Below are 24,596 nucleotides of genomic sequence, written 5' to 3'. Positions count from 1 at the left end.
TTGGCAGGCAAACATTTATGACTCATAATAAATCACTCATCAAGTATTAGCTAGAACTATAGGAAAAAGGAAAAAGCAGGGAAATGTTTTCCCAATAAGTCACCTGGTTAAAAAAAAATCATTTCTAGTATTCAGTGCACCTACACTGTTATTTTATTGAATCAGAGAATTTCAAAAGTTTTAAAGGGACCTGGGAAGTCTTTTAGTCCAACTGTTACCTGAGCAGAGCTCCTCCCTCCACTCCTCCACAAGAGCTCTGATTTCTAGTCATCTAATCTCTGCTGCAAGACATCCAGTAATCAGGACATTCCCAGAAATCTCATTCCATTTTCATACAGCTCTGATTTTTTGGGAATTTTTTCTTTATTCAGAGCTGAAAATGAATGAACAAACATCCCCCTGTAGCCATCTTCAATTGCTCCTAGAATGAAACTGATACTTCTTAGCCAGGTATTAAAAGCCCTCCACAATCTGTCTCCTACCTACTACCCTTCCAATCTTACTGTTTTTCCTTACTGTTTTCCTACTAGTGGTTCTTGTCCATGACATTCCATATGCTATTTCTGTGCCTTTAACCAAATGGTTCCCCATGTCTGGAACGAAGTCTTTTCACCTCCACCTCAGAGCACGGCTCAGGCACCCCCTTCCCTGATTTACAATACTTGTCAGCACTCTCCCTCTCAAAATTATTTGGTGTTATTTTGTATATCCTTTGTATTTACCTATATGTATCCGTTATTGTATCCTCCTGCAACAGAGATTTCCTTGAAGGCAGAAGTTTTTGTCTCTGTATTCTCCCTTGCTCGGGAGGGATTTAGTGGGTATTTGCTGAAGTGACAGACCATCCCTCAAATGCCTAGTCTACACTATGAATAACAATGATTTACTTAGCCAACTCAAGCACTTAATTTTAACATTCACTGTGCCATAAAGTGTGAAAGATGGAAGAAATAGCCTCATGATCTTAAATGAGGAAGAATGGCAACACCAGGCAAGAGAGATCTAATGCTAATCGCAGTTTTTCTTTTAAAGGCAAGAAAAGAAAGGAGTTAATCTCTTAAAAATGTTTGCCATTCAAATCAATAAGTATCTTTTAAGCTCCAACTGTATAAGGTGATGGGAGACATATTCTCTCAAAAGATTTTCAATCTAGGTAAGACAAGAATACATGAAATAATTAGAAAATAATATCACACAAAATATTTAACAGATTTAAAATGAATGGTACTGGTAATGATCATAATCAGAATAATAATCAGAAAAGAAAGATAGTTTATGTGGTCTGAATAAGGCACTTAAGTAACAATATATGGGCTCTAAAGAAGAAAAAAGGGAATTCCAGAAGGAATGAAGCAAAACTCAGCAAAATCTCAAAAAGCAGTAAGAATACTCTTTTATGTATATGGTATTTTCACATATATTGCCAATAATTCATATTTCTACAGTGCCTTAAGGTTTACAAAGTGTTTTCATCACAACACTTATTAAGTAGGTAGTACAAAGGCCTATGATTTTCCATTTTACAGAAAAATAAACTGAGGCCCCAGTTAAGGAAATGAGTTAACTAGCTAGAAAGTATCAGAGCCAGGACTTGAACGCAGGTAATTCTGATTCCAAGCCCATTACTCTTTCCACTATACTACAATGTCATTCATTTTATTACCTCATTCAATTCTTTTAATAAACTTGAGTGTAATAAGGTACACTGGAAAAGAAAACTCTAATAGGTTCTGTAAAAATAGATCTTGGTTGATATTATCGTTTTGCATGAATGTCTTATCTTTCAACTAGACTGTAAACTTCTTGAAGGCTAGAACTATATTATTCTGCATACCACAATGCAACTACAAGTAATAGCTAAATGTTTTGTGTACATTATTATTTTATTTGATCCTCACAGCTCTGTGAGGTAAGTGCAATTATTATACTCACCTGACAGATGAAAAATCTCAGGTACAGAAGGTAGCACAGTGCTTTCATTCACTTATTCACTCATTCAATAAAGCATGAATTAAGAGCCCAATAACATTTTTCTGTTTTTTACATATGGAAATGTGCATATGCACTGATTTTTGTCAAGTTCATAATTTTAAAAAAATTTTAAAGAAAAGGTAGGTAGGAAAGGTAACATAGTGTACAGAACACTAACTTTGTGACTGTGGGCAAATCCCTGAACGTGTCTGACTCAGTTTCTCCATCTGTAAAAATGGGGATGATAAACAGCACCTTCTTCCCAGGGTTGTGAGGATCCAATGAGATATTTGTGAAGTTCTTTGCAAACTTTAAAGTGCTATGCAAATGCTACGTATTATTTTTATTACTGTGTATAGAGAACTGTACCAGGCTTTGAAGGGAAACAAAGATTTGTTGATGGCCAAAGTAGGACTTTGACAAATACCTGCTAATTAACTATAGAAAATGGCATCGTATAAGGTCACATTAAGGAGTAGGTTGCATACACAAAGTAGGCCAGATTAAGGTAGGCTGTACACATAGTAACTTCTAAGATGTTGTTACAAAAATTCATATGTGAAGTGACTGAATTTGAACTAAGGCTTATGGCAAGAAAGGAAGAGGAAGGATTTATTTCTGTTTTCAAAAAAGATCTGACAAAACAAACTGATATAAATGATGAAAGGCAGGGATGAATTAAAAGGTGAGACCAAGGTACACCTTTCTAATTGCTTCTCCAGTTTGTTTCAGAGCTGTTCTGGAACAAAGTACAGAAAGGGAGTAAAAATACCAAACTCTAGCAATCTGGAATTCTCTGATCTCGGAATTTTTTGTGATTACTGCAAAGGGTCCACAGTACAACTGTCTTCAGTAAAATTACACAATTTTTCTTAGCTGCACTATGTCAGCCTCTCTTAACTTGCACCCAGAACACCCATTAAAATTCTTTTAGGCACTATATATGCCCAAAGAGTAGGCTTCATAATAAAATGACAGGCTGATATCAGGGGATAAGTTATTATATAAAGTCATGACAAGGCACACCCAATCTTGGACAGATTTCACTCAGATAAAGAATAGGATCATTTTTACTTAGTTAAAAGTATCAAGATGTAATGACCTCCTTGACAATTCAGTTAAAAGATGTAACATACTGACCTTCAGCACAGGCTGAGTCCGAAAGGAATTAATATGTAATTAAAATGGGTCTTCCAAGCCTTTCAAAACAAAGAATCATAGCTCTGTGATAACAGGGGGTTAGATGAGCAGGATAATCTTCATTTCTGGGAAATATGTTATATCTAAGATCTGGACCAGGAATAAACAACATCTCTGCAAATGACTGATTTTCAGAAGCGATTTTGGCAGAACCTAAAATTATAATCACAAAAACTCTGTCTCATCTGAGAGCTCCTGGCCAGGGTACCGTAAGAAAAACCAACCAGGCTGGGGGGAGGGCGGAGGAAGAAGCATGGTATAGCGGAAAAAACACTGGACTGACAATCAGAAGACCTGGATGTGAGTTCTAACTCTGACACATTAGTAAGTCACTTCTCTCTGGGCCAATTTCCTCATCTGTAATAAGATGGGATGGAACAAGATCTCAAAAGTTCTTTCCATCTATAAAGGTCTTTGATTCTATGGATTAATTTCCCACAGGAAGGCTAAATACTTCTCAGAGGAAGGAGAAGAGTCCTGCATTCCCCCTTTCAAGTAAACAGCTGCCCGCTTAGATAACTGCCCCTAGACACCTTGGACAAAGCAGCAATCAAAGCTAGCCCAGATCCCTCTAGACCAAGAAGCCAGAGGAGAAGGACTACGAGCTGCCCAATCAGTTACCAGTATTTTTAGATTCTACCTCCACAATATCTCCCGAGTCCACCTTCCTCTACACTCAGTTGGTTTCCCCACTAGTCTCAAGTCCGTCCTTCACACAGGTGTCATTACTATCACCCTAAAGCAGAGAGAGACAGGAGGATTCCAGGCTCAGGAAAATAAAGTAGCCTCGGGGATAAAAACAGCAACTCCTTAGTTTAGCATTTGAAGCTCTCCACAATCTGGCTCCAACTTGCCTTTCCAGCCTTATTCCCTCATACCACTCCCCTTCTCCCATTTAGGTTCCAGCCAAACTAGACTTTTCTCTACTCCCCGAACAAGCTCATCTCCTGCTTCCGTGCCTTTGCACAAACAGGACAGGTCCTTCTCCCCGTCTGCAACTCAAGGCATCTTCCCCTTTCTCCCCGGCTCAGCCCGGGTGCCACCTCCTCCGAGAAGTCTACCCTGCCCCCCTCACTCAGTGTCTGGGTCCTCTCCATCTCTGCTCCACTCTCGGCCATCGCTCCCCACCTCGGCCCCGGCCCCGGCAGAACACGGGCGCCCGCTCTTCCCCATCCTCCCTCCCCGCCCCGCGGACGGCTGTGGCAGGCGAGGAAGTGGAGCAAATTGGGGAAGCGGCTCGGGTCCTGGCTCCTCACCCTTCCTTCCCCGGGGACGGGCAGAGCAGGGGACCCGCGCCCGGGACGCACTCCGACGGGGGCGGACCCGGAACCCCCGCCGGCCAGTTCGGAGCCCCGGGGGTCCCTGCCAGCTCGGGAGAGCCCGGCCGGGCCAATGGCAAGGTCCGGGGCCGCCTCTGTGTGTTCGGGCTCGACAGGCTCACCTAGGCGCTGGCCTCTCACATCGCTCCCTCGGCGTCCACCTCAGCCAGGCCCCGGGCCCGTCCCAGCCGCTCCCGCCGCCGCCGCCGCCGCCACCGCCGCCTCAGTCCCTCGTCCACCCGGAAGCGCTTCCTTTGAGCCCCGCCCCCTCGGGCGCCACCGCTTCCGGCCGGAGGGAGAGGCGGGGCGGGGCGGGCAAGGAGAGGAGGAGTTCCCCGGGGCCCGGGCACGCGCGCCTGCCTAGGCTTCTGAATGGTGAGACGAGGCCCTGGGGCCGCTGTCCCGTACTGATAAAGACTAGGAAACTGTGTACAATGCCGCACGACATGGCAGGAACCGCATTCGAACCCAAATCTCGCCACAGCGGTGCAGGAGTCTGAGGACCAGGACTCCAGACTCGGCTCCGCTGGCTGACTGCCCGTGACCTCGGGCACATTGCCGAAACTTTCCGAGATGTCGGACTCGGGGCCCCCAAGGCTCCTTCCCGCCCGGCTTCCCTGGCCCGAGAGCCCCCCCGGCACGAGCGGAGCCGTCAGAGCCGCAGGGGTCTTGGCCGAGCCCCGGCCTCCCAGCGGACCTTCCTTTCCTCTTGTGAAGGGGCCTGGCCTTTGCAGATCTTAGAAAGAGTAGGAACAAGTCCCTCGGCACCCCTGCCCGGCCCCGGGCAGCTGCAGTAGGAAAGTGCCCGGGCTTCTCGGGCGCTCTCCGTGTGGCCCCAGGGCAGCAGGCTTCCCTGCTGCAGTCAGCTCCTGGGGACACCACAGCCAAAGGGGCCTCCTGGCTCCGCATTTCAGGGGGACTTCTCACAGTCTTAAGATCCTGTGCTTCTGTTTTGTCAAATTGAACACGCATAGGTGCAAAGCGCTTGCTAAGCACTAGGAAGACTTAGGTGTCAAGGATCTGTGATTGTCTTTGGTGTGGATACTCCCTCCAAATCCCCCTCTCTGCCTCCTAAAATTGTTGGGGCAGAAAAATTGTATCACACCATATCTTCTGAACTTGACTAGACTGATCCCAGAACAACAGAAAATACTGTTTCATCAAGCTCAAGACTGCAGCAGTCATCAAGTAGCTGACAAAGTGGTGCGGGGAGAGCTGTGTGGTTCAGGGGATGGAGCACTGGGCTTAAGAGTCAGGGAGTCAAATTCAGACCTCAAACAGGTCACTTAGCCACTGTTTACCTCAGTTTCCTCATCTGTAAAGTGGAGGTAATAATAGCTCCACCTCCCAAAGTTGTTGTGAAGATCAAATGGGATCAAAATTGTACAATGCCTGTACATGGTGCCTATTACATAAAAGTTAGCTATTATTATTGTTATTATTGACAAGAAGACAAAGTTTAAGGGAAGGTTCCATGGAATACAAGGCACCCTGAACTGAGCCCTGAAGACAGAAAATTCAACAGGCAGAAATTCTTATTAAGTTCAAATTCTTTATCCATATCTTTCCACAGTGAGGCTGCCACTTTCTTACCTTTCCAGCTTTGTGCCATACTACTCCTGCTTCCTGTCAACCTGGGGTATCTGCCGTCATTCCTGTTACACACACATGCTGTTCTCTGTACATGATATGACCTGTCCCCTCTCAGATCCCACCACTGGAATCCTTACATATCTTTTACAGCCTAATGCATATGGCCCTTCCTGCAGAAAGCCTCCTGATATCCTCAGTTGATAAACCTTTCTCCTTCTTTAATTTCACAAAATACTGTATTTCTTGTACACAAATATTATTGGGTAACAGCTATCTGTATTTGTCCCTTATGTTCCTCACTAGACAATAAATTCCATAGACTGGGGCTATACCTTATCAAAATTTTGCAATAGCACTGAGCTCTGTACAGAGCAGATATGTAATAAATTTGAATGGAATTAAATGACAAATTCCTTGGCCAGCAAAACTTCTCCCATTGATAATCTCACTTCCCCTAACTTGGGGACACCATATGTAAGTCTCCCCTCAGCTTTCTTTACCAGTACAGAAATGATAGGCATCTATAGGGTAGACAGAGCTAGTTTGTTAATGGGAGCCATAACAGCTGAGTAATAAGTAAAACCATTTAATTTTGTAGAATTCAACATTTCTTCTGCAGCCCCCAAGTCCTTCCAGAACCAGTGGTAGCAGTGCCAACACCGACATAATGCAAACCCACATATTGCACGTTTCTGAAAATGTATGCCTCATTCTGCCGATCACATCTCTGTCAAGGGGTGGGAAGCATGCTTCACCATTGGTCCTCTAGAGTTGTGTTGATCATTTCTTAAATTTTTCTAAACTGTTTTACTCTACGTTATACTCCTTGTACAAATTGGGCCTTTGGTTCTGATCACTTCATTCTGCAGCAATTTGTAAAGTCTTCCGAAGTTTCTCTGAATCCATCCCTTTCATTGTTTCTATCCTGGGTCATCTCCAGTCATCCTGATGAATATCTGGTTACTGGATTCAGATGGCTCTAGAGGGGAAGTGAGGCTGGTGACCTGCACAGCCCTCCCTTGCTCAAAACAAAGTCAAGTGCAAGGCATGTCATCATTTCTCTGATGGCATGGTCTTCTTTGGCAATAAAGGATGAACACACATAGCACAATAACATTAAATTACATTCTCATGCCATAATTTGTTCATCCATTTCCCAAATGACAGGCATCCCTTTTGTCTCCAAAAATAGTTTTAGATAGTTGTTTCCCTCTTTCATTTATTTATTTGGGGCATATGAAGCACTAGTATTAAGTAAGATGAGATATCTCGGTAAATGGAACTCTATGACACTGAAAAACTGGATTTGGAGTCAAGAGGATATAAGTTTGAATTCTGGATCTCCTGCTTAATACCTGTATGACACTAAGCAAGTCCCCTTTCCTTTCTGGGCCTCAGTTTTCTATAAAGGAGATGAAAGGACCAAATAGAGCTGTTAGTTCTAAATTCAACAATTCTATAAATTTTCCTTCCTTGTAATCTTAACATCATCATCAGAGAAGATATAATAAGTGACATCTAGAGGTCCTTTCCATTTCCACAAGTCCATTTTCCATTTAGCCAAAGAAAGCTCTCATATCTCATTCCAACAAGCCTGGTTTAGTGGACTTGGAATCAGGAAACCAAGGTTCAAATTCCTCTTGTGACATTTACCAGCTGTGTAACCATAGGCAAAGCATTAACTTCCTTAATCCTTATCTAACACTTGCCTTACCTCCTTCACATGCTTGAGTAAAGTGTTTTGTAAATTCCAAGGCATTACAGAAATGGGAATTATTATCATTCTCACTATTGTTGTTGTTCTCTCCCATAAACGCAGGTGAAGAAACCCCACAGCCACATCTTACTACCTTGGGGGAGCTATGAGGTCATGTTTGACCTTCCTCTGACCACCAGGAAATTTGTAGCCAAAGCAAAGAACAACTTGAGCTTCAGTTCTTGCATCACTTCAGTCTATTGGACTATTTGTGTGTATTTGATTGTTTGAGCTAAACCTTAGGAAACAGATCTTGACATCCTGTCCAGGAGCTTCCCTAGGCTCTTGGATGAACTCCTTCCCTATGTAAAGTGGAGAGGGAGTGAGGGAGAACGAGAGGGAGGGGACACAGAAATAGAGGGAGGGACATACGGAGGGAGAGAAAGACAGAGAGAGAGAGAGAGAGAGAGAGAGAGAGAGAGAGAGAGAGAGAGAGATGAATGGCAGTTAAAATGGCACATTGGATAGAGCTCCAGGCCTGGAGCTGAGTTCAAATCAGGCCTCAGACACTAGCTGTGTGACCCTGGGCAATTCATTTAATCTCTCCTGGCCTCAGTTTCCTCAACTGTAAAATGGGGGTAATAATAGCACCTACTTCCCAGGGTTGTTATGATGATCAAGTGAGATAATAACTGCAAAGCAATTAGCACAGTGTCTGACATATAGAAAGACCTATATAAATGTTAACAATTATCATAATTAATATTACTATACCTGCTTTGTCAAAACTTTTCCAAGCAATCATTTCTTGTCACCTTGAACTTCAAGGAGTTTAGCTACAAAAACAAAAGAGCAAGTAGGTATGGCAGAATTATTCCTATGTTACAGATGAAGATACTAAAAGATAAAGATTTATAGATGAAGATACTAAAAACAATAAAGTCATGCTCATTTTAAGTATAAACCAGATAACTCTAGTTTAAAAAAATTTTCTGATGTTATGAGAGAAGAATGTGACTTCATTGGGGCTTTACAAAGGAATTGATGACTTCAGGAAGGGTGTTTTGGAATTTCCTACCTGCTTCCAAACTGACCTAGATTGAAGATTTTCACTTGAATCTGTTATTAAAATTGTAGCTTGCCCTAATATTCCTGCAAGTTGATACCCATAAAATCCCATTATAGTAGATAAAAAGTTAATAACCATTAGAATCAGTCATCAAATGTCAGTAGAAAGGGACCTTAGAACATAGAATAATAGAATTGAAAAGGGATCCTAAAAGATAGAATATTTATAACACAAAATAGAAATGCTAGAAGGAATCTTAGAGATCAAGCTTATTTCCATGTTCCAGTGCAAAAGATCAAAAGGGACACAGTGCTGGCAATGATAATTCTTTCATAATCTATAATATTAAAAGAAAATGAAAGTTTTCTTTGGCTGTAATCCACATAAGTCTTTTTTCAAAAAGAAAAGAAGAACCTATTCTGCTGCATGAACAGCAGACAAAGGAAAAGGAAATCTAAGTACATCACCAAGCTTAATAAAATAGAAAGAAGACTATACTTCCTGGGTACAGAATCCTAGAATATCAAAACTGGAAGGAGCCTCAACCCTCGAGCATATAGTCCAGTTTATACCTGAAGTGTCCTCAGTAGCAAGCCAGACTCTGAAAACTTCCAGGGATGGAAAGAACTCACTATCTTTTGAGGCAGCCTGCTCTTATCTTGCACAGCAGTAACTGTTAGGAAGTTTCTTCCTTTACATGAAACCTAAATCTGCCTCTGCTCCTTTCAACTTCCATTCACTGATCTTAGTCATGCTCTTTGAGGTCAAGCAAAACCAGTCTAATCCCTATCCACAAAATGGCTCTTCAAATACCTGAAGACAGTCATCCTGGCTCCTCTTGGGACCTCTCTGAGTGAAACATTCCAAATTCCTTCAACCAGTCCTCATAAGTTCTGGTCTCTGGTGTTCTCAGCGTACTGGATAACCTCTCCTAAAAATGTCTGAGTTAATCAATGCCCTTCCTAAAATGGAATACCAAGACCTTTATATAATACTCTGGACACTATGCATGATAGGACATAGATCCAGAGCTAGAAGGAACCATAAGGGTCATTTAATAATTCCAATCCTCCCATTTTACAGATGGAGGAAACGAACCTCAGAAAGTTTAAAGGACTTTTGCTCATGGTCACACAGGTAACAAGTAGCAGTGTGTTCAGATTCAGTATTGGGTCCTGTGACATTACATTTGGCAATCTTTCCACTATACCAGATTGTAACCTAAGACTGCATTAACTTTTGTGGCTACCACATCACATTGTTGATTTACCTTGGGATTAGGCTGTGGTCTTGATCACAGAATGGGGCCAGAACTTCCTGCTCCCTACACTCTTAGCTCCCCACTATCTGAAGCTATAGAAGTTGATGCTTCCACCTTTAAACTAAGACCATAAATCTCAATCTTTCTCCATCCTATGATTAGCAAACTCTTACCTAATGCTTCCCCTCTAAAGATATCTTTAATCTATCCTCTATGTAGCTTGAATATACAGACAGATGTAGACATTTCCCCCATCAGAAAGTGAGCTCATTAAGCTTTCTGAATGGACAGGAGGAAAACCTGGATGCAGAGACCACTCATGATTTAAAATCTGAAATTCCCTTTTTTAATGATGATTTTCTCTACTTCCATTTTTCCTTATAACTCTCTCCTCTTAAACCTTCATCATCTCTGCAACATTTAGTGTTTTCTCATCCTCTGTTCTCCTTATCTATCACCTCTGCTCTGGCCTCACTTCTCATTCTACAGTCTTGACTCTATAGCTGACTAGTTTAACTAAACATTGTCCTCCAGACTTGAATATCTCTCTTTTAATAACTGCCAATCTTCTTCCCTGGGTACCTCCATCATCTACTTCATTTAATTCCTACTTCTGTTCTACTAAGCATCATTACAGGAAGACATGCAGCTGTGCTACTAACTGCAAATCCATATTAGCAAATCTCAATTTGACACTCACTACCGTCTAGCTATCCTTTTTCTCTCTTGACCCTCTACACCACTCCCTTCAGTAGCTATTCCAAATCCTTCTCCTCAAGTCCATGGATTTTTCTCCCTTTACTCCCAAGTAGGATCACTCACCTTCTAATTTACTGAGGAAATAGAAGCCATTTGTTGTGACCTCTCTGATCACTTGATTTCAATGACATTACACTTCCCTGGTTCTCCTACCTACGAGATTGATCCTTTTCAGTCTCTCAAACTTGTTTACTATCTACTTTTTTTCTCCTTTATCATGGGTGTCCCTCAAGGCCATCTTCAACCATATATTCACACTTTATACTTCTTAAGAATTTCATCAGTTACTGTAGATTCAATTATCATCTACACACACGATTACCAAATCTATGCAACCTTCCTTAATTTCCCTCCTGAATTCCAGTCCCATATAGCCAATTGCATGCTGGCTATCTCCCTGGCATCTTAAATTCAACAAGTTCAAAACTGAAAATACCATTTTTCCCATAACACCCCCCCCCCAAAAAAAAGCTTCCCCATTCCTATTGTGTATACTACCATCCTCCCAGTCACTTAGGTTCATAAACTCAGTCACCTTTGACTACTCCCTCTGCCTCACTCACATTTGACTATATGAAATCTGCTTTTTCTCCCCTTGTTAATGCTTTTCCCCATTCCTCATTACTTCATATTTATCTGTCTACACACAAATTTCCCAGTCAGATGCAAGCTCTAAGAGGTCAAGGGTCATTTTGGTTTCGGTTTTTGTACACAGAACTTTGCATAAGGGAAATATTGAATAAATCTGTCATTGTTGAATGAAATCAAAGGTAGGTTTCCTTTAATAAGTCTAAGCTTCAAAAAAAATGAAGAAGCTGTGCTAAATGATTTCAAAAGACATTTTGTATTCTAACATGATTTGAAAAGACATCCTATGTTCTAAGAATATTTTAAGGCTTTGCAAACCTTAAGGCAAAGGTTAACTGTTATTACATTATTAAAATACTTTCCAGTTTAAACTTTCTATATTCCAAAAATTCTTTTCCTCCTGCTCTGATACCCTATTGTTCTAATTTTCTAAGCTTTAAGGTTTTCTCCAGCTCTGCAATTCCATAGTCTATGGTCCCTTCCACCTCTGACAGTTTACATTCAATAATGCTTTCTTTGCTCAAGGAACAATTCAGCAAACATAAGAGATTTTCTACCTTGTACAGTGGCTCCTCAACTATAACAAACACAATTTTAGCATATCTAGAAGGTAAAAGAACCATATCATCAATGGTTTTTCCATAAGATCACTTGAATGTAGGTCTTTAAGACTCCAAGGCCAGCCTTCCATCCATGGTATCTCTCTTAAAGAAATTCTGAGTGTCTTGAAAGCCATGTCAGGTGGCCAGATTCCTTGTCACTATGAGATATGAGGCACAAAGGGAGGCTGATAGAAAAAGTAAATCTCAAAGGACTGTAGAATTCAGTACTCAGAATTTCTGCAAGAGAGACACCATGGATGGAGAACTGGACATTTGAGTGCAGCTTCTGACAATGGTTATGTGACCTTGGATGTGTTAATTAACCTCAGCTTCTCAGGTGGCTCTCTAAGACAATAAGCTGTAAAAGAATTGCTGACCTAGCAGAGGAAGAAATTAAAGCTATCTACAGTCATAAGAAAAAATCACTCTAAATCACTACTGATTGGAGAGATGCAAATCAAAACAACTCTGAGGTATCACATCACACCTATCAGATTGGCTAACATGACAAAACATGAAGATGATAAATGCTGGAGAAGATGTGGGAGAGCTGGAACACTAATTCATTGTTTGTGGACCTGTGAGCTGATTCAACCATTCTGGAGACCAATCTGTAACTATGCCAGCAATATCGCTTCTAGGACTGTATCCCAAAGAGATCATAAAAATGGGAAAAGGTTCCACATGTACAAAAATATTCATAGCAGTTCTCTTTGAGGTACCCAAGAACTGGAAATTGAGGGGATGCCCATCAATTGGGGAATCGCTGAACAAGTTGTAGTATATGAATGTAATGGAATACAATTGTGCTATAAGAAATGATGAAGGCCTGGAAGGACTGATATGAACTGACGCTGAGTGAAAGGAGCAGAACCAGGAGAACATTGTACTCAGCCACAGTGTGCAAGGACTGTTTCTGGTAGACCTAGCACTTCACAGCAATGTAAGGACCTAAAACATTCCCAAAGAACTTTTGAAGCAAAATGTCATCTATATCCAGAGAAAGAACTATGGAATCGGGATGCAGAATAAAGCAGAATATTTTCTCTTGTGTTATGTTTTATTTTTTTCTCTGGTTTCTCCCATTCATTTTGATTCTTCTATGCAACATGACTAATGTGAAAATGTGGTTAATAAGAATATATGTGTAGAACCCATATAAGATTACATGCCGTCTCAGGCAAGGATGGGGGGAGAAAGGGGGATGGAGAGAAGAAAATCTAAGACTAATGGAAGTGACTGTAGAAAACTGAAAACAAATAAATTAATCAAAAAATTTTTTTCAAAAAAAATTGCTGATCTACAGTTTCCTCACTGGGATTTTACTACAATAAAAATGACAGCTATGGACCCAACCAAAAAGGTTTTTCTGGAACCTCCCCTTCTCCTCACCAAAAAAAAGGCGGGGGAGGAGGTTTCCTACAAAATGAAATTGGCAATCAATTTGTTGATATGCCATAAACAAAGTACTTTGAGGATGTGATTAAATTTCACCTAGTACATGGCACAACTTCATGTTGAAGGAAGGGGGAAACAGGCAATTACTTAGAAATAAGTTCTAAGATGAAAACAGACATCCTTCCCAATTATGTGCAGGGTCACTAAAAGGACTGTTTAATCTTTCAAATAGAGGGGACTCTTTTGACTCCATCCATCAAAGAATCTCAGAGCCAAAAGTTCTAAGTTCTAGTCTAATGTAAAACCTAAGCCAGAGACCCTTATCAATATACCTGATAAGTGGTTACTTGGCTTACTCATCCTCTAGGGAGGCATTCTACTCCACTTATGGACAGCTCTAGTTTTTTCTTAGGAATACAGGTATGATTGTTCACCTTGATAAAACTGGTATCATTCTTAAAGACACCGGAAACTAAACACTGAAAATATGCATGTGAAAGTGAAAGTCTCTGCCCTCAAGGAGCTCACATTCTAATCTGGGTGACATACATCTATCTGTATATACAAGATGCACAGAGAGTAGACACAAGATAACAACCTTAGAGGGGATGGCACTAGCTTCTGGAGGGATCAAAAAAGTTCTGCAAAAAATACCACTTGAGTTGAGTTTGAAAGGAAACCAGGGATTCCAAGAGACAGTAGTAAAGAGGGAGTGCATTCCAGGTTTGGAGAAAAGCCAATGCAATGGCATGGAGACAGGAGATAGCATATCATGTGTGAGACATGGTAAGAAGGTTAATATTACTGGACCATAGAGTATAGGAAGGGAAGTCATGTGCAAGAAGACTGTAAAGTTAGGAAGGGGGTAAGGTTGTGAAGAGCTTTAAATGACAAACAGTATTTGCTCCTACAGGTAATAGGGAGTTATTAGGGTTTACTATTTAGGAGGTGGCATAGAACCATGCTTTCAGGAAAACCATTAGTGGATATGAAAAGGATGGACTGGAATAGGGAACAGACTTGTAGGAGTGAGACCAACAGGTAGCTAATAAAATAGTTCATATGAGCGGTGATGGACTCCTGGACCAAAGTACTGACTGTGTGAGTAAAGAGAAAAGGACATATATGAGAGAAGCTGTGGAGAAAGATATGATAAGATTTGGTCAATGACTGAATACGTTTAGTGAGTAAGAGTGAGGAGTCAGGGGTGACACTAAAGTTTCTAATCAGGATAACTGAAAAGATGGTGGTAACCTTGACAATGATAGGGAAGTCTGGGAAAGGGAAGGGTTGGGGAGGGAAAAATAAAGAGTTCTGTTTTAGACATGATGGGTTTGGGCTGCCTATGGGAAATTCAATTCAAAAGATGCCAGAAGTAATTTATGACTTGAGCCTGAAGCTCAGGAGAGAAATTAGGACTGGATATACAAATCTGTAGAGTCATCTTCTTAGAGATGATAAGTAAACCCATGAAAACTGACTAGGTTACCCAGTGAGAGAGAAATGCAAATAGGACTCAGGATAGAACTTTTGGGTGTACCATAGTTAAAATGACATGAATGAAGATCCAGCAAGGCTGATTAAGTCAGACAGACAGTCAACTGGCATTTATGAGCTACTACTATGTGCCAGGTACTGTACTAAGTCCTAAGGATACAAAAAAAAGAAGACAAAAAATAGTCCTTGCTCTCAAGAAGCTCACAACCGAACAGGGAATACAATATGCAAACAACTATGTGCAAATAAGATACATAAAAGATAAATTAGGGGTAGTCTCAGAGGGAAGGCATTAAGATTAAGTAGCACTTCTTTGAGAAATGGTACTTTAGTTGAGAATTGTAGGAAAGCCAGAGAATTCAGAAGGTGGAGATGAGGAGTGAACACTGGGCAAGAGAAACAGTCACTGAATATCCCAGACATCTGGTGATGGACTGGACTGCAAAGTATAATGAAGGTGAAAGGAAAATGGAAAGGGAGTAAGGGGTTGAGTTATGATGGATTTTAAAAAGTCAAAGGATTTTATATTTGATCATGGAGGTACTAGGGAGCCACTGAGCACTAGAGGTGAGTGGGGGGTTGACATGTCAGGAGAGAAGAATGTTACAAACTTGGAGAAGAAAAGTATGCCTAGGAGGAGAGGCGGTCAAGTGTCATATTCTAAACAGAAGTTCAGAATGAGGACTGAGAAGAAACCATTAGATTTAACCCTTAAGAAATCATTGATAACTTCGGAGGGAAAATTTTTTTTGTGGAATATTGAGGTTAGAAGCCAGAATGCAGAGTTTTTAAAAGAGAATCAGAAACTGAAGGCACTGAATTTTTTTTTTAATTCAGTGTTTTTAATTTATTCTACTAATTACAGAAAATATATGGCTCATTACCATATGCTTCAGTTTTTCAAGGGGACAGAGAAGAACTGTGAAATAGAAAACCAATGTTGCTGTGGGTGTGAGTATTGATTTTCCCATGGAGCTACTGATGAGTGACCTATCATACACTAAAGCTGGTCTATACTTTGTTTTGAAAGCAAATATTTAGCTCCTTATCTTAAACTTGCAGATGTCAGTTATGACAGTTGTATGAAGGCCTATGGATTGGGCCTTGGTTGTTGATATATTTTCAAAAGAGCTTTACAAATGCTGAAACTATTCAATACATTATACAAAACACAGGATCTAAGGCAAGGAGACCTGAGTGCACATACTGCCTGAGCATTTCCTTAGTTAAATGCAAATCAAAGAATAATAACTAACAAAAGCTAACATTTATATAGTGCTTACTATGTGCCTGGTACTGGGTAAACACTGCACAATTGTTATCTCTTTGATTCTCACAACAACCCTGGGAGGTAGGTGCTATTTATTACACCCATTTTATAGATGAGGAGACTAAGGCAAACAAACCTTAAGTGACTTTCCTGAGGTCACAAAGCTAGTAAATATCTGAGGTGGGATTAGAACTCAGGTTTTCCTGACTCCAGGTCTGGTCCTCTATCCACTGTACCACCTCACTGATCAATAATGGTTCCAGTCACAGAATAATGGCATTTCAGAGTTAGAAGGTACCACAAAGACTACTTCATCACTTTCAGCTTCAGCTTTATCATCTGCAAAATTGAGAGTATAAAGTTTAGAGCATTTCCCTCACCAAGTTTTGCTGCAGAGAAATCCACCAAATAAACCTTAACGCACCATGGAATACAACCTGTTGTTATAATATCAGAGGGAAGTAGGAATAGTGAATATGATGTGGGAATGAGGAGAGTCAAACCACAGAAATATACCATGGTATAATTTTCATCTCTAGGAATGAGCAGTATGGGTCAATGGTATAATCTGAAGTAAAAAGTATAAAAGGGAGAGGAAAATTTCACTATCTTCTAATCTGGTCAAAACACATTGGTAGTACAGAGAAACTAGAGTTCATTAAAAAAAAAAAAAGGCAACCAGGACAGTAAAGGAACTGGAGACCATCTCATGCAAAGAACAGCTGAAGGAAATGGAGTATCTTCAAAGATGTAAACAACTATAACATGGAAGAAGGATTAGGTTTGTTCTGCTTGATCCCAGAAGTTAAAACTACAAACCATTGATAGAGGTGGCAGGGAGAAAGATTTCAATTCCATATAAGGAATCCCAAGAAAGAGAGCTGTCCAAAAGGCAAATGGGTTACTTCAGGACAGATTAAGTCTCCGTTGCTGGAGTGCTCTAGTAGAAGCTGCAGAGCCACTTGTCAGAGATGTTGAAGTTTTACTGCTGCTCAGGATAGGGTAACACAAGGTTGCCTCTGAGGTCTATTTCAACTCTGAGATGGAATTCTGTAATTTATAAGATCACAAATTTAGTGCTGTAAGAGGTCATCCAGACCATCCCCCTCATTTTACAAAGAAGGAAACTGAGATCCAGAGAGGTTAATGGGTTCTCCCAAGTTCTCAAAGATATTGAGTGGCGGTCAAGATTTGAAATCAGGTTCTAATGAAACATGAAGTACCTCTTTCCAAAAGACACCAAGATGCAATGCTGTGGCTCTGCTGGTAATTGTCATGGGGATAAGAGGAAGTATTTAACTGTATATATTCCAGTGTTAAGTATTGTGGAGTTCTCAATGAAATACGTAGGAATTGTTAGACAAAGAAGAATGCTGTGTACACTTTGTGGACTGGCATGCATGTGCGTGTGCGCACACACACATACACACACACACAGACACACACACATACACACACACACACACACACCCTTGCTTCTTTCATGACTTAGGAAGGCTGTGCTGGAGCCAAAAACAAGACCTTATCTGATCAGAACAACAATAAATAGCTTACATTTTTATAGGACAAATGCCCTATGAGGTAGGTCACGCAAAGATTATTGCCTTGATTTTACATAATATTGAGGTTCCACAGAATGACTCAAGGGCACTCAGCTAGTAAAAGGCAGAGCTAAGATGCAAACTGAGGTCTTCTGACTCTGAATCTAGGACTTTCTGTTGCATCACAGTTACTTCCCCATGCCTGATTAACATTTTCTGAGCCCCGGTTTCCTCAAATGTAAAATGAGGGGTCATGGACCCCTTGTGCAGTCTGGTAAAACCCATCGACAACCCCTCCTTCAGAACAATGGTTTTAGATTACTATGGAAGTCTTTTGCAAAACAACACATATTTAGTCTGTATTGAATTGCTTGCCTTCTCAGTGGGGGGGGGGGGGGGGGGGAAGGAGAGAAGTTGGAATTCAAAGTATTAGAAACCAATGTTGAGAATTTTTATTGCATATAATCAGGAAATAAGAACTGCAGGGATAGGGGTATGGAAATTTATCTTGCCCTGCAAGAAAAGAGAGAAGATGGGAATAGGAGAAGGGTGGGGTGTGATGGAGGAGAGGGTACACTGAGGGAAAGAGTAATCAGAGTGCAAGGTATTAGCAAGCGGGGGGAGGGGAGTGATGGGAAGAAAAATTGGACATGTTACAAAGTGAGGTAAAAGCAATTAGTATTAAAACAATAGACTGAATTAATTACTGAGAATAAATCAATGACATCTTTAGTTTGGAGAAAAGAATTTCAGTCTAAATTTCCTAGAGGAAGGTATCCTCAGGTAAAATTTGGCATTAATGAAAAAGTCAAGGTTTGAATGGTAAATTTGATTTTATGATTGCTATTTAATCAGGAACTAGAACATGTATAGAAAGGCATGTAAGCCACTTAAGACTTGCCTCAAAAGATGTTCCTTAGCCAAAGTGAAATTATAATATTTGAAACCTGGTTATTGGAACTTGCCATTTTTAGATGCTATGGGACTATTAAGTGACCTTCTGAGTCTAACTCCAGGTATGGGTAGCAAGAAAGGTGATCTGAGCCTCCAATATATGATGCCAGTAAGCTGATGAGATGCTGGTATGAACTGCATAGGTGATCTCAAGGGAAGGGTGGGAGAGCGGCTGGTCAGGATAGGCTGAGGTGGGATTCTCTTGACTCAATTTCCCCACTGACACCTGGCAGACTTTAAGCCTGACTGAATGCACGTAGATAACCTAATCCTGCCTGGAATTGACATGAAGTTGGGGAGATGTTGTATCCCTGCAACGTCCTTACTATTGGTGGCAATTTCCTATAGTGAAAATGTTTGTAAGCTTAATATCAGATCTATTCAATTATAGATTATAGGTAGGGGAACATCCGAGGTTGTCTAAAATTAAGCTATTAGGCATAGGCCTTTAGACCAACAACAATAAGTTAAGGTCCTTTAATTCTTAGTAATACTGTGGAGACAATTAGGTCAAGAGCTTGTGAAGTTAGCAATATAAATATTATTTGTGTTTCAGTTGGTTAATGTTTAAAAAAAAATTTCTTTTGTGGTCCATATTGTAAATGTTTTAAAAAAAAGTATCACCTGACCAAAAGTTGGAATTGCTTTATCTGTTACAAACTGTGTTAAGAATAATAAAATTTCAAAAAATGGTTTTAAATGTCCAACATAAAATACATGGGATTACATAATAAACTAATCATATAAAAAGTTATCATTTTTAAGTTCACACACCCCAGCTTAACAAACTCTAAATCAGATGATCTCTCAGGTCCCTTTGAGATGACCTCTTAGGTGCCTTCTTGCTTTGGCATTCTGTGAATCAGTTATTCTGACTGTGGAAGTGGAGCTTCATGAGCCTTTTCTCTTATCATAATAAATCAATATTTGCTGAGCATCCATTGTGTAAGTAGTACTGTGCTAAGCACTGGATGAATATAAGGCAGTCTAAGTGGCAAACATCCATAAACACAGAATATGAAGTTTAACAAGGAGAATGATTTTCCTTTCCCTTTGATCATTTGGGTATTGAGGCACTCATCCAGGATAGTTTTATGATATTGATTTTATAGAATTATAAAATGCAAGGGCCAGAATGGGCACTGGAGGTCTAGTCCAACCCTCTCATTTTACAGAGCAATAGCCTAAGGTTCAGAGAAAGGCAGTGACTTGTCCAAGGTCACACAGGTAGTAGTAGTGAGCCTGAGACTCTGAAGAAATTGATTTCAATTTACTTCAAGGCTATTTCCTAGAGGGGAGGGTTCGACTTTGATAGGCATTTAATTCTTGTGTGAAATACTGGAGAAATACAAAATACTTGTAGTTCATATATGAGTAATACAGAATAAGGACTATCTAAAAATACACTTCTTACCTAAAAGTGAGCAAAGACTGAGAGACAAGATTGAAAAATTCTATTCATGGAACAGAAGTAAATGAATGTTTCTAGACAAGTCGCTTAATTTCTATGAGCCTATTTCTTCATGGGGACAATAACACTTGTCCTAACCACCTCCCAGGGAAGGAAAGTGCTTTGTAGACTATAAAGTGTTACATAAAGGTGAGCTATTATTACTATATTATATAAAGCTCTTCTCCGATGTCTTACTATGGCATTTGCATTCTCAAAGGATATGTGAGCATAAGATAAGTTCTGGCAGGTCCTACTACCAAGCTCAACTGGTTTTAGAGAATGAGCCTATTGACAGATTCCGTCTTGAAAACTAAGTGCAGGGAAACTCTTCACTAGATGAGCCTGGCCATAATAATGAGGGGATGCAATCTGAATGGGTAAAGGGAGGTTCTGCCAACAAGATCCCAAATTTTAAGTGTTTAAGATAGGCAAAATTTAGCTATGCATTTGAACTGTGAAGACTACAAGGAGTAGGGAATTATAGTCAGAGAAGACAAGAGAGTTAGTAATAAATGATCAGGACCCAAGAGCATGGTTTTTGAGGGAGAACTCTTTTCATGTTTTGTCTGTGGCAACAAGAAGTTCACCCAAAAGCCAGCAAGCAACTAATTGGGGAACTCCTGGTTGGTAAAACCTTCAGTTAATCTGAATGTATATTGATTATTAGAGAAATCAACTACTTAAGCTACAAAGAGGAAATTCGTGGCTAAGAACTCTGTTCTTCACATATCATTACATTTGGTTTCAAAGTCTCTTAAAAAATTGGTGGTTAAACATTGTCCATGGTACTTTATCCAAAGCTTTATCAACTATGTAAAAAGTGCAACAATTACGGTAAAGGCAAAATACTATGATTCCTGTGCACTTCCATCACCAGAATTTTCACAATATTTTCAGAAATGTTTTTGAGTAGAGATTCTTAAGCTGAGGTCCACAAACTTGTATTTTGTTTTTAATGTTTTATTAACTATTTCAACATAATTGATTCCTTTGTAAACTGTAATAACTTTTACATAAATGGGAGTTTGGTTTTCCTTTTCATGGCATGGACTAGGTAGACTGGAGGATGTGGACAAGAGGCATAGAGGATAAGAAGGCAGAGATGACTGAGATCTCGACCACTGGAGGAAGATCCATTAAATATTAAACTTAACTATTAAATAATGAAGCATGTACATTTGATTTTTATAAACATTATACCTAATCAGTTTTAGGGTATGTGAAAAATCTCGTAGTCTAAGCTAAACCTTATTAGGAAGTAAGTCTGTCAGAAAAATGTATTGAAAAGGTGTAATGGAAAAAGTCCTGCATTTAAGAATCAGGAAACCCTTGGCTCAGATACATGTGTCATTTGTGTGATACTGAGCAATTCAATTTGACAGACATTTATTAAATGAAAATTAAATGTAAATTTCAAATAGGCACTAGGGATGGAAAGACAAAAACAAGAAGCTCACGTTATAGATTACATATAGAGAATGGATTCAATATAATACATGCGATGCAGATAGAGTAGAAAGTGATGGGTGCATCAAGAACAGGACCATAGGAATATCTGAAGAGGGACTGAATACTGACAGCTGGCAGAGGTAGAGTACAGTGGAGAGAGGGGGGTTTATAAAATCCAGGGCAATTGAGCTGAGGCTTGAAGAAATAACAGGAATCTTAAAAGTGGCAGTGAAGAAGGAATCCGTTCCAGGCATGAGGCTTGTATGAATGAGCATAAGAAAAAGATAACATTGAGATTAAGATGAGGGAATAGTTTATAACCCAACTTAGTTAAAACAAAGTGTGAATAATGGGAAATAATGAAGGTAAAAGATAGCTTGGAGCTTGACTGTGAAGAGTTTTAAATAAACTAGGGAACCTCTTTTATAAGAGAGACAATAAGGAGTCACTGAAGGTTTTTACATGGTTGATGCAAAATTATTTGGGTGGCTATGTGAAGGATGGATTGGATAGGGAAAAAAAAACAAAACTGAAGGCAGAGAATCAGTAGGGTTATTTCCAAAAATCTAGATGAGTAGTGATGAAGGCCTTTACTAGGGAGGTTAGCAAACAACAGTACAGAGAAAGGAGACATGAAAGATGCTGTGAAGGTAGAAATGGGAACACAAAAGAAGGGTGGAGTTAGGGAAAAGATAATGAATTTCGTTTGGGGAAAATTGAGTTTGAGATGTCAATGGGACAACCAGCTGAAGATGTCCAACAGGCAACTGGATTCAAGTTGAGAATGGAGTTCCAGAGGGAGACTAAGACTGGCTATAAAAACATGAGAATGATTTATGTAGAGATAACAACTGTATCCATTACAGCAGATGAAATCGCTAAGGAAGAAAATATAGAGATGAGAAGAGGTTTCAGAACAGAAATCTGAGCAACATTCATACTTAGGAGAAAAGAAATGGATGATGATCCAGCAAAGGAGAATGAGAACAAATAAGAAGACTACTGGGAGAGCCAAAAGAAAGTTGTGACAAGGACACCATGGGATGAGAAAGGGGAGACAGTAGTTAGGTGTTGAAAACTACAGAAAAGTCAAAGAGGATAAAGACTGTGAAACTAACATCAGCTTTGGAAGTCAAAAGGAATAGGTAGTAAGAAAATGGAGGCAAAAATTTTCTAGTTTAGCAGTGAAAGGGAGAAAAGAGATGGAAAGACATGTTGAGGAGGCAGCAAGGTCAAGTGAAGGTTTTCGGTTTTGTTTTTAAAGAGAAAGGAGACTTGGGCATAAGCATAGGCAAGAAGCCAGTAGATAAAGTATGAATATGAGGCAAGTCACTTCCTTTCTCTTACTTTATTTCCTCATCCATAAAATCAGGGTGCTAGATTAGATCAGGGGGTTGGCAAAACATAACTTAAGGGCCAAATCCGACCAGCTGCTTGTTTTTGTTCAGCCCAGGAGTTAAGAATAGTTTTTACATTTTTAAATACTGGTGGCAGGCTAGATTTGGCTTGCTGAGTCCTGGATTAGATGATTTCTAAGATCTGTATCCACTCTAAAACCTATGGCCTTGAGATTAAAATCTGCCACTTACTAGTCTGATTCTTTGAAATTGCTTCCCCATAACGAAAATAAGGGTACTGATACCTGTACAAACCATACACCACACAGGACTGTTTCAAAGAAAACACCCAAAGTACTATAGAAATGCAAATTATCATTATTTTTCTGAGATTCATCCTACTTGTAACAATTATACAACATTACTCTACTGTCTTTCAAATTTTGGCTGAAATATTTCCAAAGTTAATACTAATTTGTGTTCTGCTTATATTGTAAACTTTTATTGCAATACTTCAAATACTGAAAAAGACCCATAATTTCATCAGGGCTAATGCTCCTGGTTTTGCAGTCAATTTCAACTTTCTATTATTTAACATAGTTCAGTGAATACTGTGTCCAAGAAAATTCCCCTCTCGGGTGGCCAACCTCCTGGTGATGAGCTCCTCTGCATTTAGTTTGGCTAAATGACCAGTGATCTCTTAATTGCCAGATTCAATGGCCTTTTCTGAATGCTCATCCTTCTTGACCTCTCTGCTCACTCTCTTTCTGGTTCTCCTTCAACCTGACTGCTCCTCATCAGGCTTTACTAGATCTTCATCCAGGCAATGTCATCTAACCATGGGTGTTTCCTTCTTTTGAGTTCTCTTCTCTTCTCCCTCTATACAACCCCACTTGGTGACCTCATCAGCTCCCATGGATTTAATCATCATCTTTATACTGATGATTCTCAAATCTACTTATCTAGCTATAACCTCTCTTGCATCTCCAAAGGCCTATTAAAATCTCAAACTGGATGTCCTGTAGAAATCTTAAACTCAGTATGTCCAAAACTGAACTGAAAGAATTATCTTTCTTCCTAAACTCTTCCCCCTTTCCAAATTTCTCTATTACTGGTGGGGGTATCACTATCCTCCCAGTTCCCCAGGTTTGCAACCCAGGCATCATCCTCAACTCCTCACTATCTCTCAACTCCCTCTCCAATCTACTGCTAAGACTGTTGATTTCACCTATGCAACATCTCTAGAATATACCCCCTCCTCTCCTCTGTAACACCCTGGTGCAGGCCTCACAACAGCCAGCTGGTCTGTCTGCCTACCAAGTCTCTCCCCACTCCAATGCATCTTCCATTCACATTCCACAGTGATTTTCCTAAAGCCTAGGTCCAACTATGTCAAACCTCCCTACTCAGTAAATTCAAATGGCTCCCTATTGCCTTCAACAAAATCCTCTGGAATTCAAAGCCCTCCATAACCATCCCCCACATACACACACCCCTTTTTAGTCTTGTTATACCTTATATGACATCTTCTCCCTGAAACACATACTTTTCAATCCAGTGACACTGGACTCCTAGCTATCCCTTGAACAAATCACTCCACTTCTTGGCTCTGGTCATATTCACCTGCTGCCCCACCCAT

At 40.1% G+C, this 24,596-nt stretch overlaps 1 protein-coding gene across 2 annotated transcripts in view; it reads right to left on the bottom strand.

The window, feature by feature from the left end:
• The window catches only part of ZBTB34 (zinc finger and BTB domain containing 34), a 30,417-nt gene extending 25,680 nt beyond the window's left edge, over positions 1–4,737 (bottom strand). For both annotated transcript variants that reach the window (XM_072631949.1, XM_072631951.1), the window contains exon 1: positions 4,613–4,737. The gene's annotated coding sequence lies outside the window, so the exon portion shown is untranslated. The remainder of the gene's footprint in view (positions 1–4,612) is intronic.
• Positions 4,738–24,596: the final 19,859 nt, after the last annotated feature.

This window comes from Notamacropus eugenii, chromosome 1, assembly GCF_028372415.1.
Source record: "Notamacropus eugenii isolate mMacEug1 chromosome 1, mMacEug1.pri_v2, whole genome shotgun sequence".
Lineage (NCBI taxonomy): Eukaryota > Metazoa > Chordata > Mammalia > Diprotodontia > Macropodidae > Notamacropus > Notamacropus eugenii.
This window is presented reverse-complemented; position numbering and strand designations above follow the sequence as displayed.